Genomic DNA, 18,129 nt, shown 5'->3' with positions numbered 1-18,129 from the left:
TCCAGAGGTCTGTTTGTAACTAGGGGTCGTCTAATTTGGGTGTTCTTAAGTAGGGTACCGCCTGTAGATGCTGGTAAGATAAATAATTTTTGTTGTATTAATGGCACACAAGGCCCACCTGTCATCTTGCATCATTGGATATGCAGTCTGATGCTAGGACCATAGATGGGTAAACAATTAATGGCAATATCCCTTTAATTGAGTTAATATACTTAACTAGGAGATAATTGGCTATTTCGCACCATAGAAGATGCAGGATTATCATATTTACACCCTCTTATACTCAATCACTCATATGAAGGGGTTAGAGAAATATATGAGTAGACTGGAGCACTAGGAGCACACAAGTGTCCGATGGGCGTGTCTTCAGACGATGTCCGCTGCAGGACCTGGTTTGATCATCACATCATTTCTCCCCTGAAAAAGGTTTCTATGGAGTCTAGAAGGAAGGAGATTGCTGTCAGGATCACAGGACACTTACCTGGTGGGAAGCTGCAGTGCAGGTCCCAGAAAGGTCTCTGCAGTCCCTATATACTGGTGACGGTGGTTCAACAGAACAGGGTCCTTTCTATGTTTTATCTTTTATATAGTTATTTTTGTAAACAATATCTTGTAATGTAAATAAATAAATGTAAACCCTTCCCCTGTGTATTTACATTGGCCGAATGTGATGTTACAAGGACCCACGTTTCTCAAAAACAGAGCCGTGTGCAGTTTCCCTGTGTAGTCTGCAGGGGGCGCCAGATTCATGATATGTGGCGCACTTTCTGCTTGAATCTGGCGCGTCCTGCACTGCCCCGACAGAGTATATTAAGAATTGGGCAAAATTGATAATTATTACAAACATGTTGAACATATTATTCCCTAATGAGAGAGGTCCATTATTGTTAGTGACACAACCCTTTTAATGTGTTTTTGTTATTTTTAGCAGAAAATAAAATACTGTGCTGTTTTTCTCACCATTATCAATGGAAGGCAGAACGTAACCTGTCTGATGTGTATGTCCCAGGCACCACCAGCAGGGGTCGCACACACCCAGGGGATGCCTGCACATCTGCGCTCTCCCCTGGCAGTTTACACACATGTAACTAAGGCCCAGTTCACATCTCGGTTATTTCATCAGGTTTTTTTTTTTTATTTTTTAATCCGTTATTTTGATCCCAAACCAGGAGTGGTCAGACACACAAAACAAGGGCACATCTTTCAATGATATCTTATATCTGTGAGGTCTACACAAGTGGTTTTGGCTCGTAATAACTTCCCATGTATTTAGAGGATATTTCTGTGATTTCTACTGTAACTAGATGAACACCTAGACCAGGTCAGTCATAGTTACACCACATGCAATATGGCAGCCCTACTTAAAGGGTTTTTCCCACCAAGAAAGTTAGGGACATATCCCAAGAAAGGGCCTAACTTGCTGAACGGTGGGGGGCTCAGGTAGTCGCGCATGACCGTTCTGCTCCATTCATCTCTATGGAGCTGACGGAGTTCACCATAGAGAGTCCTAGGTCCTCTTGTCTTCTCTCTCCATAGTGCCCCATCAGACAAGCCATCAGAAGATTTAGTTTTCAGTATCATTTCTATCACACCCAGCTACAGAGTTCACACTAACATTTTGCCCGAATGGTAATAATACTCTCACCGTTTTTGAGGAGTAATTAAAATTTTCAATAATACAAATACATAACTTTTTTTTTTTTCATTCATTTCTCGCTCTCCACCTTCAAAAATCTATAACTTTATCATGTTTCCGTATACAGAGCGGTGTGAGGGCTTATTTTCTGTGTAACTAATTGTACTTCTCAGTGACGTTATTTAGTATTCCATGCCGTGTACTGGGAAGCTGGAAAAAAATTCAAAATGTGGTGAAATTTGTTAAAAAAAAACACACATTTGTGTCAATTTCTTATGGGCTCAGTTTTTACGACTTTCACTTTGCTCTCCAAATAACACTTCTGCTTTATTCTTTGGTTCTGTGCGATCGCGGTGATACCAAATTTATATACCGTATATACTCGAGTATAGGCCGAGTTTTTCGCCTTTTACTCAAGTCTATTAAAAAATTAGCACTGCACTCGCCTTTCTGACGCAACTCTCCCCAAAACTCCCGCGCCAACACACACACACACGTCCTCTCCTTGTTTTGGGTCCTCCGGCTCCTCTTCAGGTTTCGTCGGATCCTCTTTGGATTCCTCTGGCTCCTCTTCAGGTCCCTATGCGATGCCGGTGGTGCACACAATGACTTTGGCAAGCGGCTTACGCATACCTCGCAACCGTCCCGTTTTTGACGTGACAGTCCCGTTTTTTGGGCTCTGTACCCGCGTCACGGGCGACTGGGGGAATGTCACGGCTTCCCCACCCTCTCCCCCGCAGTCCCTGCTACCTCCTCACATGATGTCTGCTGCTGAGTCATGTGAAGAGGTAGCTCCGCCCCCAGCTGGCCCCGCCCCCTCCGCGAGTCAAGTCGCAGCCCGGGAGAAGACTGAATTACTGGAACCAGGAGAGGTAAGAACCTGAGGGGACAGGGGGCCACAGGAAGAGGGGGGCAGGAGGAGGATACAGGACAGGGAGAGCTGGAGGACACAGGAGGAGGCTGCTAGTGGGGGACAGGAGGAGGCTACTGGGGGACAGTGAAGCCTGGTGGGGGACAGTGAAGTCTAGTGGGGGACAGGAGGAGGCTACTGGGGGACGGTGAAGGATGCTGGGGGACAGAAGGAGGCTACTGGGGGACAGTGAAGGCTGGTGGGGACAGGAGGAGGCTACTGGGGGACAGGAGGAGGCTGGTGGGGGACAGGAGGAGGCTGCTGGGGGGCAGGAGGAGGCTGGTGGGGGACAGGAGGAGGCTAGAGGACAGTGGGCTACAGGAGGAGGATAGAGGACAGAGGAGGAGGATAGAGGACACAGGAGGAGGATGGAGGATACAGGAGGAGAAGGCTGGTGGGGGACAGGTGAAGGCTATTGGGGGACAGGTGAAGGCTATTGGGGGACAGGAGGAGGCTGGTGGGGGACAGGAGGAGGCTACTGGGGGACAGGTGGAGGCTGGTGGGGGACAGTGAAGGCTAATGGGGGGACAGGTGAAGGCTGCTGGGGGACACCGGAGGAGGCTGGAGGACAGGAGCTGCAGGAGGAGGATGGAGGACAGGAGGCCACAGGAGGAGGCTGGAGGACAGGGGGGGTACAGGAGGAGGCTGGAGGACAGGAGGCTACAGGAGGAGGATTGAGGACAGGAGGCCACAGGAGGAGGATGGAGGACAGGGGGGCACAGGAGGAGGATGGAGGACAGGGGGGCACAGGAGGAGGATGGACGACAGGGGGCGATGGAGGACAGGGGGCACAGGAGGAGGATAGAGGACAGGAGGAGGATGGGGGACAGGAGGAGGCTGGAGGACAGGAGGCCACAGGAGGAGGATGGAGGACAGGGGGCCCAGGAGGAGGATGGAGGACAGGGGGCCCAGGAGGAGGATGGAGGACAGGGGGGCACAGGAGGAGGGTGGAGGACAGGGGGGCACAGGAGGAGGATAGAGGACAGGATGAGGATGGAGGACAGGAGGAGGACAGGAGGCCACAGGAGGGGGATGGAGGACATGGGGGCACAGGAGGAGGATGGAGGACAGGGGGCGCAGGAGGAGGACAGGAGGCCATACGAGGGGGATGGAGGACAGGGGGGCACAGGAGGATGATGGAGGACAGTAGGCTACAGGAGGAGGATGATGGAGGACAGTAGGCTACAGGAGGAGGATGAAGGAAAGGAGACTACAGGAGGAGGATGGAGGACAGGAGGAGGCTAGAGGACAGGAGGATACAGGAGGAGGATGGAGGATACAGGAGGAGGATGGAGGATACAGGAGGAGGATGGAGGATACAGGAGGAGGATGGAGGATACAAGAGGAGGATGGAGGATACAGGAGGAGGATGGAGGATACAGGAGGAGGATGGAGGATACAGGAAGAGGATGGAGGATACAGGAAGAGGATGGAGGATACAGGAAGAGGATGGAGGATACAGGAAGAGGATGGAGGATACAGGAAGAGGATGGAGGATACAGGAAGAGGATGGAGGATACAGGAAGAGGATGGAGGATACAGGAGGAGGATACTGGAGGAGGATGGAGGACAGAATGAGGAGGATAGAGAACTGGGACCACACCATGTGAGGAGGGGTGGGGGTAGGAGTGCAGATAGGATTATGTATAAATTTGGGAGATTAAATAAAAGTGGAAAACCAAATTTAAAGGGAGGATAAAATTAAAGAGGGGTTTTATATGTTGCTGAGTTGCATTAGGTGTAATTATACGGGTCCACGAGGGGGGCAAAGTAAGGGGTATTGTTCTATGTGGGGACCATCAGGGTCAATATTATACTATGCTTGTGGGTGTGACAATGGGCGTGGTTTAGAAAAAAGGGGGAGGGGTTTTTTGTCCCTCTTTCTCTCGCCCAAAAGTTGGGAGGTATGGCTTACGTCATTATGTGTACAGGCCAGGCCCGAAGAGGAGCCGGAGGAACCCAAGGACTGATCTGGAGCACCCGAAGCTAGTAGTGGACCTATGGGGGTGGGGTGGGGGCAGGGTCGGACTGGGGGACCAAGGGCCCACCAGTGAAATTGATTTTGAGGGCCCACCTACTGCTACATGGGAATATTGACCGTAAATACTCGAGAATAAGCCAAGTTTTTCTGCAAAAAGAAAGTGCTCTTACTCGAGTCAAGAACCACCCCCCCCCCCCCCCCCCGGCAGGTCCTCTTCTATCCATTGATGTCGGCTTCAGTTCTGTGTCTCCGTGCGGTGCCGTCGCTAGTGTCATGACGCCAGCTGCTTGCTGCCATTGACACACGCTATGATGTCAGTGAACAGCTGACGTCATGACGCAAGCGACTTTATCGGACAAGGGAACTGGAGCCGAAGCATCAATGGAGAGAAGAGGACCTGCCAGGGGGGGCAGCAGCTACAGGTTATATACTGTGGGCAGGGGCTGCAGGCTAAAAACTGGGGGGAAGGGGCTGCAGGCTATATACTGGGGGTAGGGGCTGCAGGCTTTATACTGGGGGTAGGGACTGCAGGCTACATACTGGGGGTCGGTGCTGCAGGCTATGTACTGAGGGTCAGGGGCTGCAGGCTATGTACTGGAGGGCAGGTGCTGCTGGCTATGTACTGGAGGGCAGGGGCTGCAGGCTATATACTGGGGGCAGGGGCTGCAGGCTATATACTGTGGGCAAGTGCTGCAGGCTATATACTGTGGGAAGGGGCTGCAGGCTATATACTGGGGGCAGGGGCTGCTAGCTATATACTGGGAGGGGCAGGGGCTGCAGGCTATATACTGGGAGGGGCAGGGGCTGCATGCTATACACTGGGGGGCAGGGGTCGCAGGCTATATACTAAAAAATTGTGGGTCTCTCTCATTTCCCCCGTTATTGTGGTCTTTCTCTTCTCCCCCCTCTAATTATGGGCCCCCTTGTATATACCCCACTTATTGTGGAATCACTTTGTCCAACCCTCATTATGTAGCCCCCTCATCTCCCCCTCTCATTATGAGCCCCCTAGTATCGCCCCCTCTTTTTCTGACCTGCTCTTATTGTTGTCCCCCCTCATCTTCTTTGCTGCCTGTCATCTCCTCTCTTAATGTTGACCCTTGTATCTCCCCCTCTTTATGTAGCCCCTCTACCTCCTCTTATTGTGGATCCCCAGGTATCCCCCCTCATCTGCCCCTCTTTTTCTAATCCATTCTAATGTCCCCCTATCTTGCCCCCCCCCCTCATCTTCTGTTCCCCCTCTCATTTGTGGTTTTCTCACCTCCCTCCTCTTGTATCTCCTACTCTTATTATGGGCCCCCTTTCATCTCCCTCTCATTATGTAGCCCCCAAATCTGCCCCCTCTTATTGTTCTCCCCCTGGTATCTCCCCTTCTCATTGTGGACCCCCTGATCTTCTGTACCCCCTTTCTCACCCCCCCCCCCCGCTTTATGGCCCCTCTACATCCCTCCTCTTACTATTGTCCCCTTGTACCTCCCCTTCTTATTGTGGGGCCCCTGGTATCTCCTTCTCTTATCTCCCCCACTTTTTCTGTCCCCAGCAACTTCACCTCTCATTGTAGGCCCCCCATCCTCTGGGCCCCCTCTAATTTTAGCCTTTTTTATGGCCCCTCTCATCTCCCTCTTTTTAATGGGGCCCCCACTTATCTCCCCATAATTTTGTGGGCCCACTTATCTCCCCCCTTATAGTGTGGCCCCCTCTCCTCTTTGTAAGATAAGTTTAAAAAAACAAACAACACATACCTCACCTTTCCAGGTTCCCCAGCAGCTCCTCATCTTCTCTGCTGCTGTGTACAACAGGACGTCATCATATTGCGCCTGCCGACCTGCTGTACACAGCAACAGAGAGGCACAATGATGATGTGGAGAGCTCACAGCTCTCTGCATCATCATTGCTATCCACTCCATCGGGTACAGTTGAAGTCGCAAACCGGAAAAAGGGGCGGAGTCAGTGCGTTTAGGAGGCGGAGTCGACGCGACTAGGGGGTGGAGCCAGAAGGTGTCGGGGCCCACCGGGGCTTTCACCGGCACCCCGGCGGTTCAGTCCGACATTGGGTGGGGGGGTCATCGGAAAGGTGAGTACAGTGTTAATTTTTTTTTTATAGGCATGGCATGGCAAGGGGCTGGATAGCTGTACACTGAGGGGGGTGGGCTGGCTATTGTAAAAGATTATTATCTAGGGCTCAAACAGCCGTTCAGTTGTAAGGTTCAAATTCTTTAGCCAAAGAAATTTGAGAGCAGAAACCAAGACACACCAGTCTCATAATCTTTTTTAGCGCGCATCCGAATATATAAAACACAGAAAATCATCTGCATAGGGACATGCAAAGGTGATAAAATACTGCGATGATATAGGCCTGCTGAATATACTAGAATATTGCCTTGTTCTCATCTAAACAGAATGTACTAATTGTCCTAGTTTTAGCTTTGTGTAAGTCACAACATGGCCTTCACTCTGCAGGTAGGTACTTCGGCTTATACCTGGGTCGGCTTATATTTGAGTATTTACGGTAGGTTTTATTGTGTTTTAATGCTTTTTCATACTTTGCTGTGTAAAATGTGATTTTTTTTTTTTAAGATGATGTTTTCATTGCTTTCATTTTGAGGACAATGCGACCTTTTAATCAATTTTTATAAAATTTTTCATGTGATGTAAAATGGTGTAAAAAGTTACCCTTGCAGACATGTGTGTGCCATTTTCCGTTATGGAGTTCACCGCCGGGCTTTTATATTTTGATAGATCCGCCATTTTGGGACTCCTCGATACCTTACATGTTCGGGATTTTTTATAGTTTATTAAGGTTAATATCAGTTCTAAGGACCTCGGAGTTCCCGAAAGTGCATTGTCCATCCGGAATGCACTGTGCCGCGATTCAATTAGATCGTTCGCCCGACATCCTGCATGTGACGCTTCCCCACTCAGGTCAGACGGAGTTCACCATCTTCTTCCTGGTGCATGTAAGTGCATTGAATGCGACACAATTTGAATGTTAAATCCCGCACTCAGTCCAAAACAGTTGGAGCGTCTGACATGCCCCGTGATTTCTGTCGCATGAAAGCAGGCGCCGCTGCACCAAAATCCGATCGTGTGCGACACAATCCCCTGCTAAATACCTGCCCCAGTGGCGCCAATCCTGAAAACATCGGGAAGTGCAACGGAAATGCGATCCGCAGACCCTTAGTAAATAAGCCCCATTATATATCATCATATATATTATCAGTGATCTGTATAGAGCATCTTCCCAGCATGCCTCTCACTATATACAGGGGCAGGTGTGACAGGGGACGGATAATATCAGCCCATCACAGTAAAGGATCAGGCTGTCACATAGACAGCTTGATCCAATTAATGAGACTGTATGCAGGAGCGCACACTGCTTTACAACGTCATGTGACCTGAGCACCTTCTATTGGAGCCGCAAGCTGGTCTGGGGGGCAGTTCTGCATTTCTGGTAACTGTGCACACTATGATCAGGATCGCTGTGAGCATCGGCATCACTCGGAGCCGTCACCCAGCTCCTAAAAAAGAAAATACACAAACATATTTATACGCTTTGTGTTTATTTGGTGGGAGTAAATCAGCCTCTACATGTGTCATAGACCATAGTCCAGGTCAACATCTGCAAAGAGTTTGTATGTTCTCTCCGTGTTTGTGTGGTTTTCCTTCGGGTCCTCTGGGTTCCTCCCACACTCCGAAACATACTGGTAGGTTTAGTAGATTGTGAGCCCCATTGGGGACAGGAACTGTTTTGGCAAGCTCTGTGTGCTCTATGTAAATAAAGGAATTATTATTACCCGAGACTGCAGGAAGAGAAGGTGTGGACATGTAAAGCTCCTGCTCTTAGCCCCACCATACTTCCTGTTCAGTGGGTTGTCAAGGGAAGCTCCAATGGCAATCTGAATTTCCCCTCCTTCTGTCAATGATATTGGTGTCCACCAGACTGTTGAAAGCTGTGGTATTGCATTTTAATAAGTTAATGCTAGAATTGCTGTGTTGGCACTTTGCAATAAATAAGTGGGTCAGGGTTGCAATTTGGGCACTCTTTAAGGTTCTCCATCACTGGTATAGTATATAACCAGACAATCATATGTTTCTATATTATACATAGAAAAGGGGAGAAGGGTGATCACGGCACTCAGGGCCGCATCTGCCATGAGGCGAGATGAAAATCTCGCTTCAGGCGGCAGAATGCGGGTCCCTGTAAAGGGCGGCGAAATTCGCCGCTCTAAAGTGGGCGATTCGGGCGTCCATTAACGCCCGAATCGCCCACTAGCTAAATAAATCGCGCCTGTCTCTTTAAGACACAGGCGCGATTTATATGCGGAGCGACGCAGCGCCTTTCCGGCAGCTGCGTCGCTCCGTTCTAAGCAGTGACACAGGCGTCATGACGTCACGCGCCTGTGTCACTGTGCGGAGCCGGGGCTGCCGGAAGCGCCGCGTGAGGACGGGACCCGCGCGCCGAGGGAGCAGCTGCCTGCAGGTGAGTATGATTTTTATTATTTTTCATGTATTTAATTAATTAAATGTGGCTAATAATTAATAGTGGGGGGGGGGGGGCGCTATATATATATCATATGGGGCCAGAATTATTTTATACTGGGGGGGGGGGGGGCTTGATGGAATGCTATGTATTTTATTTGGGGCTATAATTATTTTATACTGGGGGGGTGGGCGCTATATATATCATATGGGGCCAGAATTATATTACACTGGGGGGGGGGGGGGATGATGGAATGCTATGTATTTTATTTGGGGCTATAATTATTTTATACTGGGGGGGTGGGCGCTATATATATCATATGGGGCCAGAATTATATTACACTGGGGGGGGGGGGGATGATGGAATGCTATGTATTTTATTTGGGGCTATAATTATTTTATACTGGGGGGGTGGGCGCTATATATATCATATGGGGCCAGAATTATATTACACTGGGGGGGGGGGGGATGATGGAATGCTATGTATTTTATTTGGGGCTATAATTATTTTATACTGGGGGGGGGGTGCAATATATATTTATATTATTTGGGGCTATACTAGGGGCAGGGGGGAGGTTCTGTATATTTTATTTGGGGATTTGGGGCTATACTTATTTTATACTGGGGGGATGCTATAGATATTATTTGGGGCTATAATTATTTTATACTGGGGGGGATGCTATAGATATTATTTGGGGCTATAATTATTTTATACTGGGGGGATGCTATAGATATTATTTGGGGCTATAATTATTTTATACTGGGGGGGATGCTATAGATATTATTTGGGGCTATAATTATTTTATACTGGGGGGGGGATTCAGTATATATTATATGGGGCCAGAATCATTTTATACTGGGGGGTGCTGTATATATTATATATCACTATATCACTAAGCTGGGGGGGCTGTATATCAGGTACAGTATATTACTAAGCTGCAGGGGCTGTATATGGGATACAGTATATTACTAAGCTGGGGGGATGTATATGGGGTACAGTATATTACTAAGCTGGGGCTGTATATGGGATACAGTATATTACTAAGCTGGGGGATGTATATCAGGTACAGTATATTACTAAGCTGGGGGATGTATATGGGATACAGTATATTACTAAGCTGGGGCTGTATATGGGATACAGTATATTACTAAGCTGGGGGGATGTATATGGGATACAGTATATTACTAAGCTGGGAGGGGGCTGTATATGTGGGGCAAGATTTTATCCCTTTATAATGAAGGGATGTTTTATATGTGGGGTAGCATGCGGACAGTTGTGTTGTGAGGAGTATATATTATTTAGGAGCACAGTGTTGTTATCCAGGAGACTTTATACTGTAAGTGACTGTGGTATTTTTAGGGACGCCGGGTGGAGATGCTGCACGGAGCTGAAGATATCCGGCCATGAACTCAGCAGTGATACGTCATGGATTGGAGAACCCGGAATAAAGTCCTACTGATGGAAGAGATTGTCATCTATAAGGTACTAGATGTCACTAATGCCTCTCAGATCCTGTAGTCAGTCACACAGTGTCAGGGAGCTGTCTGTAGGGATGTTACTTGTTAATAAAGTTTAAGGATTTACTTAACAGGGAGCGGGGGGGGGGGGGGCAGCATTTTAATATTCGCCTCAGGCAGCAAATATGCTAGAATCGGCCCTGACGGCACTACCAAACATTTGTGAGAAGCTTGATATACACGCATGGCACGTTCACAGGAACAGGAGTCTGAACAGGTACTGTGAGTTCCAAAGAAGTAGTGGTGCTCAAAATACTAGTAGTATGTATCAACATCGAAAACAGGCAAAGACCAAGTAGAAAGGATGGCACTCACCCACGTCCAGTTTGCAAGGATGATTCTTCTTTATTTGGTAAACAATGATACTCACATAATATAGGACAGGCAAGGGAGGGGGTGAGGAGTGATGCTACAGAAAGGCAACGGCCGTTTCGCGCAGGTTGCGCTTCTTCCGGCCTCCGTGCATAGTGACTATACATTCATGAAGGGTATAAATGCTATGTCAAACAACCAACAAATTAGAAACACCTGTGGCCCAGTAGGCGTAAACATGCCACGCATTACGTGTTCCACCAATGAAATATACATATATATATATAAAGGCTAAAACTCACCCTGGTGAGCGGACGCTCAGCCAATCCTGTGGCGCAGACACTCCGGTGCAGCGGCGTGATCGGCGGGGCCTCTCATGCCTCCATCCGGAAGCCGGGATGCCGTTCCGCCCACAGCGCGCTCTGTTACCTGGGGTGCATCACATGACTCACACCCCGCCCGCCGCGCCTCCCGATCACATGACGCGTTACCATGGCATCAGGTTTAGCGTCATCACATCTAAGGATTTGCGGCAGGTTCAGGGGGGGGGGGGAGGAAGGCGAGCAGATACCACAAACCAGTAGGGTGATACGAAGCCTATATAACAATCTCTCTTTCATCATGGTGAAGTAAGCCTAAAAACAGGAGATTGTCTACCTAAGGCTGTTTGTTGCATATACCACATAATGATTAAAAACTCATCGGTGATGAACATGATCGTTCTTACACCTGAATCAGCCACTAAAATCACACCGTGTATTTTTGTCTTATTCATTATTTTGTCTGGGATTATGTCACATGTTACAGTATAGTTATAGGAAAATTCCAAAGTCAATTTTGTCATTAATACCCACCAGCCCCATGGCGTTCGAACGCAGAATCCACCTGCTTTCAGCTTGCAGCAATAGGCGCTGCCTGTCCCCTCCTTTCACCGGGTGCTTGATGACCTCTATGCCTGCGAATCTTAGAGCCCTACTATCCCCTCCATGTTCTTCTCTGATATGTTGTACAAGGCGTGGGGCCCCTACTCCAGTTTCTATTGACCTAAGGTGTTCTTTTACTCTCAAGTATAGGTTCCTGATCGTTTTACCGATATAATATCTTTGGCAGGTGCATTTTAGGACATATACCACAAAGGTGGTTTTACAATTTATGAAACTTTTCACTTCGACTTTCAAACCTCCAAAATGCACTGTTTTTTCTCCTGAATTGTACGGGCAACACTTACACCTACCACACCTGAAGTTTCCCACTACTGTACTTCTCTCGAGCCAGGGGTTGCTGTGTGTTGATCGGTAAGCACTGCTAACCAATTCTGATCTGACTGTTTTTCCCCTTCTGAAACTCACCACCGGACCACCTTCTGCTACTTTGGCTAAGTCTCTGTCGTTTTCTATAACGTGCCAGTTGTCCTTGAATGCTTTTTTTATGAGGTTGGCCATCGGGGAGAAGTCAAAGGTAAAGGAAAATTTTTCCTGTTTTCTCTTTCTGTCCCTGTTTTTCTTCCTAAGGAGGTCATGTTGATTTTTCTCTTTTACTTTCTGGTAAGCCTCATCTACTAGTTTCACAGGATACCCTCTTCTCATGAGTCTCTCTTTTAGCTCCCCCGCTTGTCTTTCAAACCCTTCCTCAGTGTTATTAATTCGCCTTAATCTAAGAAACTGCCCATATGGGATAGCTCGCTTCACGTGTATAGGGTGATAGCTGTCAAAATGGAGGAGGGCGTTCGTAGCCGTACAGAGGTGGTAATCCTCCCATCCTGTATTTCAACAAGTACATCCAAAAACTCTAGTGTTTTGTCACTTATCGTGTATGTAAAGAGCATATTTATGTCATTCTCTACATTAAGGGATTCAACCATCTCTCTAAATTTGTCTTCTGTGCCGTACCATAGTATGAAGACATCGTCCACAAACCTTCGGCACATTTGAATAAATTTAGCATATGGGTTTCTCTCACTGTATATGTAAATATTCTCAAAGACTGCGAGGAATATATTGGCATAGGTGCAGGACGGGAGTGCCCATTGCGGTCCCGTCCCTCTGCACGTACCATTTACTATCAAAAACAAATGCATTGTGGGATAAAATAAAATGTAGGGCCTCACAAACAAAATTGGTGTAGTCATCTCCTTTCTGTGTTTTCTGGACAACGTCCCTAACTGCTTGTACTCCTTCTTTATGTGGTATCCGGGTATACAAACTTTCCACATCAATAGATGCTAAAAGCCAAGTATCCTGCCAAGTTTGCTCACTCAGGGCAGACAAAAAGTCATTTGTATCCTTAAGATACGAGGGAATATCTTTCAATATGGGTCTCAACAGCCAGTCGACGTACTGCGACAGCGGTTCAGTCACCGAGCCGATACCTGCCACTATCGGCCGGCCGGGGGGTCTTTCTAGACTTTTATGGACTTTAGGCAGGAAATACCAATCTGGTTTCTTGGGGTACAGGGGTAGCAATTTCTCAGCTGTCTTTTTAGACAGGATGCCTTTTTCTACCTGTTTTCTCAGGAATGTTTTCAATTGTTCCCTATATTTGTGTGTGGGATCCCCTTCTAATTTATAGTAGGTCTTTTCGTCCCCCAATAACCTATTTGCTTCTGTTTCATAGTATGTGCTGTCCATAACCACTATATTGCCCCCTTTTATCCGCTGGCTTGACTACCAGCCCCTTGTTTTTCTTCAAACTCTCTATTGCCCTGCACTCCTCTTTAGTCATGTTCTGGCATTCTTTTTTGTATATTAAAGCATCTATGTCTTTCATAACTAGCTTCCGGAAGATGTCGATAGTACCTCCTTGTTGCAATTGGGGGTTAAACCTAGATGCATTGCCCCCCTTAAAGGGTTCTACCTCCCCCTCCGGTCTCGTCTCCTCCTTGCTAGCTAGAAATAATATACACTCTTTCTCCACCTCTGAAAGTTCCCCTGTCACGAAGAAGCCAAGCGGTCCTATATCTAGTGGGACTTCCGCTTCCTTGGCCTCATTATCTTTATCTCTTTTTTCTTTTTGGGAGAAGTATTTTTTGAGGTTCATTCTCCTCATTCTATATTATACAAATATGTTTAACTCATTACGATCATTCATGCCTAGGAGTCCTAGATCCCCAAATCTTCTAATCCATTTACTCTCCTGTTGTAACAATAAGAGGGATTGATCTCCTCCTGTCCGACTCTGTTTATCTCTTTCTAGCACAGAAAATCTTCGGCTCTCTGGATTTCCGTCATGACGTTGACGTATGTGTTCTATAAGACGTGGGCACCTATTCCCTGTAATAGACTTCTGATGCTCCCTAAAGCGAGGAAATAGCTTCCTGATCATTTTGCCTATATATATGTAGAACCTGCCACAGGGGCAGTACACAGTGTAAACCACAAACTCAATATGACATGTGATGAAAGTTCTCACCGTATGCATTACAGTTTTTAGCTGTCCATTGAAATTACAATAGTTGCTGTGTCCTCAGTGGAAGTACATCTCTGCAGGAATGAATCTCTGCAGCCTGGTGCCCTGCGGAGAGGAGAAGCTGCTGCTGACTAACTGATCCCTTACTTCTCCGATAGGTCACTAGGGGTTTATCCAATCCTAAAGCTGCCAGATCAGGGTCTTGTTCCAAAATATACCAATTTTTCAGAATGGCAGAGGTTGAAATTAAAGCAAAAGGTTACCTCTCCCCTTGTCTTTTTTTCTACCTGTGGATTTGAGTATCTCATTATGTGATATATCTGTAGCTTTTTTTAATAGCCTTATCCAAAAGTGTAGGCGGGTACCCCGGGTCTATAAGTCTTCCTCTTGGTTCTTCTGCTTGACCAAAAATTGTTCAATCACAGTTGATTCTTCTGATACATAGAAGAGACTCTCTTTAGTTTGTGTAGGGTGGAAACTATCAAAGTGAAGGAAGGAATTAGTCGCTGTAGGTTTACAGAAGGCAGAGGTACATAAACCCCCACCCCCACCACACTTCTTTCACCACCACATCCAAATATTCTAGCCCTTTGTCGCCTAATACAGCTGTAAACTGCATGTTCATATGATTAACACAGTTCAAGTAATTGACAAAAGCTAAGAATTCAGAGTGGGAGCCCTCTCATACCAGAGACACATCATGTGGTGGTGAAAGAAGTGGGGGTATGCCTTCACGTGTGATGCAAAGGTGTTGCCCAGAGAGAATACATACCGGCAAGCCAGAAAGATATTAGCTAGAGTACATTTATCTTTTGCATCTTTGTCATTTGTTGATCTTTATTAAAGTTTTTGTCCAACAAAAGGGGAACAAAGCATGTAATCATGTTACAATTTTGTTTTACATTTTGTATCATATTACACTTTACTTTTAAATTCAGGAAGAGCCCTTTAAATTCTGCTGTAAATTATAGCAGTGTCTGTGTGCCTTTCCACAGAAGCAGTCATATACAATAATAATAAAGAAACTATAAAGTGTCCATTGTCAGTTATCTGCATTTGATTTGTAAAGCGCTACAGAATGTGGTAGCTCATAATGGAAGCAAACAAAATATTACTAATATATATATAGCACTGACATTACCCTTCATGTCAGCTTTTTTTTATACCTGATCTTTTCTGTATGTTTACCTGTACTTTACCCTTCATGTATGCTTTTCCTAAACCTTATGTTTCCCATATGTCTACCCATAAATTACCCTTCATTTATGTTTTGCCTGTACTGTACCCTTCCTGTATGTGTCGGGTGCCTTCGCTATCCATTGCCCCTCCTCCACTCCTTTCCCTATGCATTCCCTTTTACTTTGCATCTATTTTGTTGGGAAGTTTCCATTGCAATATTCTAATTTTTAAATTATTTTGTACAGTATACCAATAGCTCTTTATATTCTTTAGAGCTGTTATAACAGGACCATCTGGTTATGTTTTTCCATGTTTGTATGTACCCCTGTAAGTTCAGGTAAAATTGGCATAACACACTCAGCAGGGTTGACCATTTTTTCTGTAATGTTTTGGGAGCAGTATATTAGGCAACTTTCCAATATGCATATACAATGGGGGACATACCGTTTATACTCAAGTATAAGCCAAGCCGAGACCCCTAATTTTAGCACAAAACACCTGGAAAAACCTATTGACCCAAGTATAAGCCGAGGGTGGGAAATGAATTGTTCACAGCCTCCCCAGTATATAGCCAGCCAGCCCCCTGTAGTACATAACCAGCCCCCTGTAGTATACAGCCATCCAGCCCCTACCCCCAATATAATGCCTGTAGGAAAAAAAAAAACCAAACAGTGTACTCACCTTTTGACACCCCCAGCAAGTCCACTTCTATATAGCAATGCTCCAGCATCGGCCCCACGCAGTCCGTCGCAGGCACCATGATGTCAGCCGCTCACTGACATCATAGTGTGTGCTGATGCCGGCGCAGTAGTAGATTGTCAGTGAGCGACTGATGTCACGATCCCTGCGATGGACAGTGTGGGGACACGGAGCTGATGCCAGAGCATCGCTGTATAGAAGAAGACCTGCTGGGGGGGGGGGCTCAGAAGGTGAGTACAGATGTTTTTTTCTTGACTCAAATATAAGTCGGGGTGAGGTTTTTCAGCAGATTTTTGCTTATACTCGAGTATATACAGTAAGTATTTAATCCCAGGTCGATTTTACAAGAATGGAGAGGTCTGTAATTTTTATTGTAGGTACACTTCAATTGTGAAAAACAGAACCTAAAAAAATACAGAAAATTACATTGTATGATTTTTAAATAATTACCATTTTATTGCATGAAATAAGTATTTGAAACCCTACCAATGAGCAAGAATTCTGTTTCTCAGTGCTGTAGGTTTTTAAGAAGCTCCTCCTACTCTGCACTCATTGCCTGTATTTATTGAATCTGTCCCTACACTCAGTAAATCACACTACAACCTCTCCACCATGGGCAAGACTAAAGAGCTGCCTAAGGACACCAGGGACAAAGTTGTAGACATGCACAAGGCTTGGATGGGATACAGGACAATGGGCAAGCAGCTTGGTGAGAAGACAACAACTGTTGGCACAATTATTAGAAAATAGAAGATGACCATCAGTCTTCCTCGTTCTGGGGCTCTATGCAAGATCTCACCTTGTGGGGTAAGGATGATTCTGAAAAAGGTCAGTTATCAGCCCGAACTACACAGAAGGACCTGGTCAATGATCTGAAGCCAGCTGGGAACACAGTCTCAAAAATTACCTTAAGGCTACATCCACACAAACGTTAGGGGGGCGTATTATTATATTATAATATGCGGCATTGTATTCAATTATTTTTCTCCAGAGCGGCTCATGTGTGCTCAGCCATTTGTGTAAATGTAACTTTAGTAACACACTACGGCATCAGGGCTTGCAAGGTACCCCTGCTAATGCCAGTGCATGTCCAGGCCCGCTTAATGGTTCCCACTGATAATCTGGATGATCCACAGGAGGCATGAGAGAAGGTCATGTGGTCAGATGAGACCAAAATAGAACTTTTTAGTGTAAACTCCACTTGCAAGGTTTGGAGAAAGAAGAAGTATGAGTACAACCCTAAAAACACCTTCCCAAAAGCATGGGGGTGGAAACATCATAGTTTGGGGGTGGTTTTCTAAAGGGGACAGGACCACTGCACCATATCAAAGCGAGGATGGATAGGGCCAATCTTGTATCGCAAGATTTTGGACAAAGACCTAATTCTCTCAGTAAATGCATTGAAGATTGATTGAAGATGGGTTGAGGATGGGTCTTTCAAAATAACACAAAACACACAGCCAGGGCATCTAAGGAGTGTACAGTATCTGTATGAAGCATTTCAGGGTCCTGAGTGGTCTATCCAGTCTTCAGGCCTGAACCCAATCGGATATCTTTGGAGGGAGTTGAAACTCCGTGTTGACCGGTGACAGCTTCGAAACCTGAAAGATCTGGAGAAGATCTGTATGGAGGACTGGGCCAAAATCCCTGCTGCACTGTGTGCAAACCTAGTCAAGTAATGCAGGAAACATCTAACCTCTAATGTGTTTCTGTACCAAATATAACATTCTGCTTTTCTATGGGATCAAATACCTATTTCATGCAATAAAGTGCTAATTAATTATTCAAAAATAATACAATGTGTCTTTTTTAGATTCTGTCTCTCACGGTTGATTTGTACTTACAATTAGAGATCTCTTCATCCATTGTAGATAGGAAAACTTGCAAAATCAGCTTGGGATCAAATACTTATTTCACTGCATTTGTATGAAATGTTCTGCTCTGTTTTCTTGATATGTAATGTAAAGCACCTAGTTTAAAAAATCTCTTACCTCATCAGCCAACATTTCT

This window comes from Engystomops pustulosus, chromosome 6 (genome assembly GCF_040894005.1).
Source record: "Engystomops pustulosus chromosome 6, aEngPut4.maternal, whole genome shotgun sequence".
In the NCBI taxonomy this organism is placed as follows: Eukaryota; Metazoa; Chordata; class Amphibia; order Anura; family Leptodactylidae; genus Engystomops; species Engystomops pustulosus.
Note: the sequence above shows the minus strand (reverse complement) of the source record.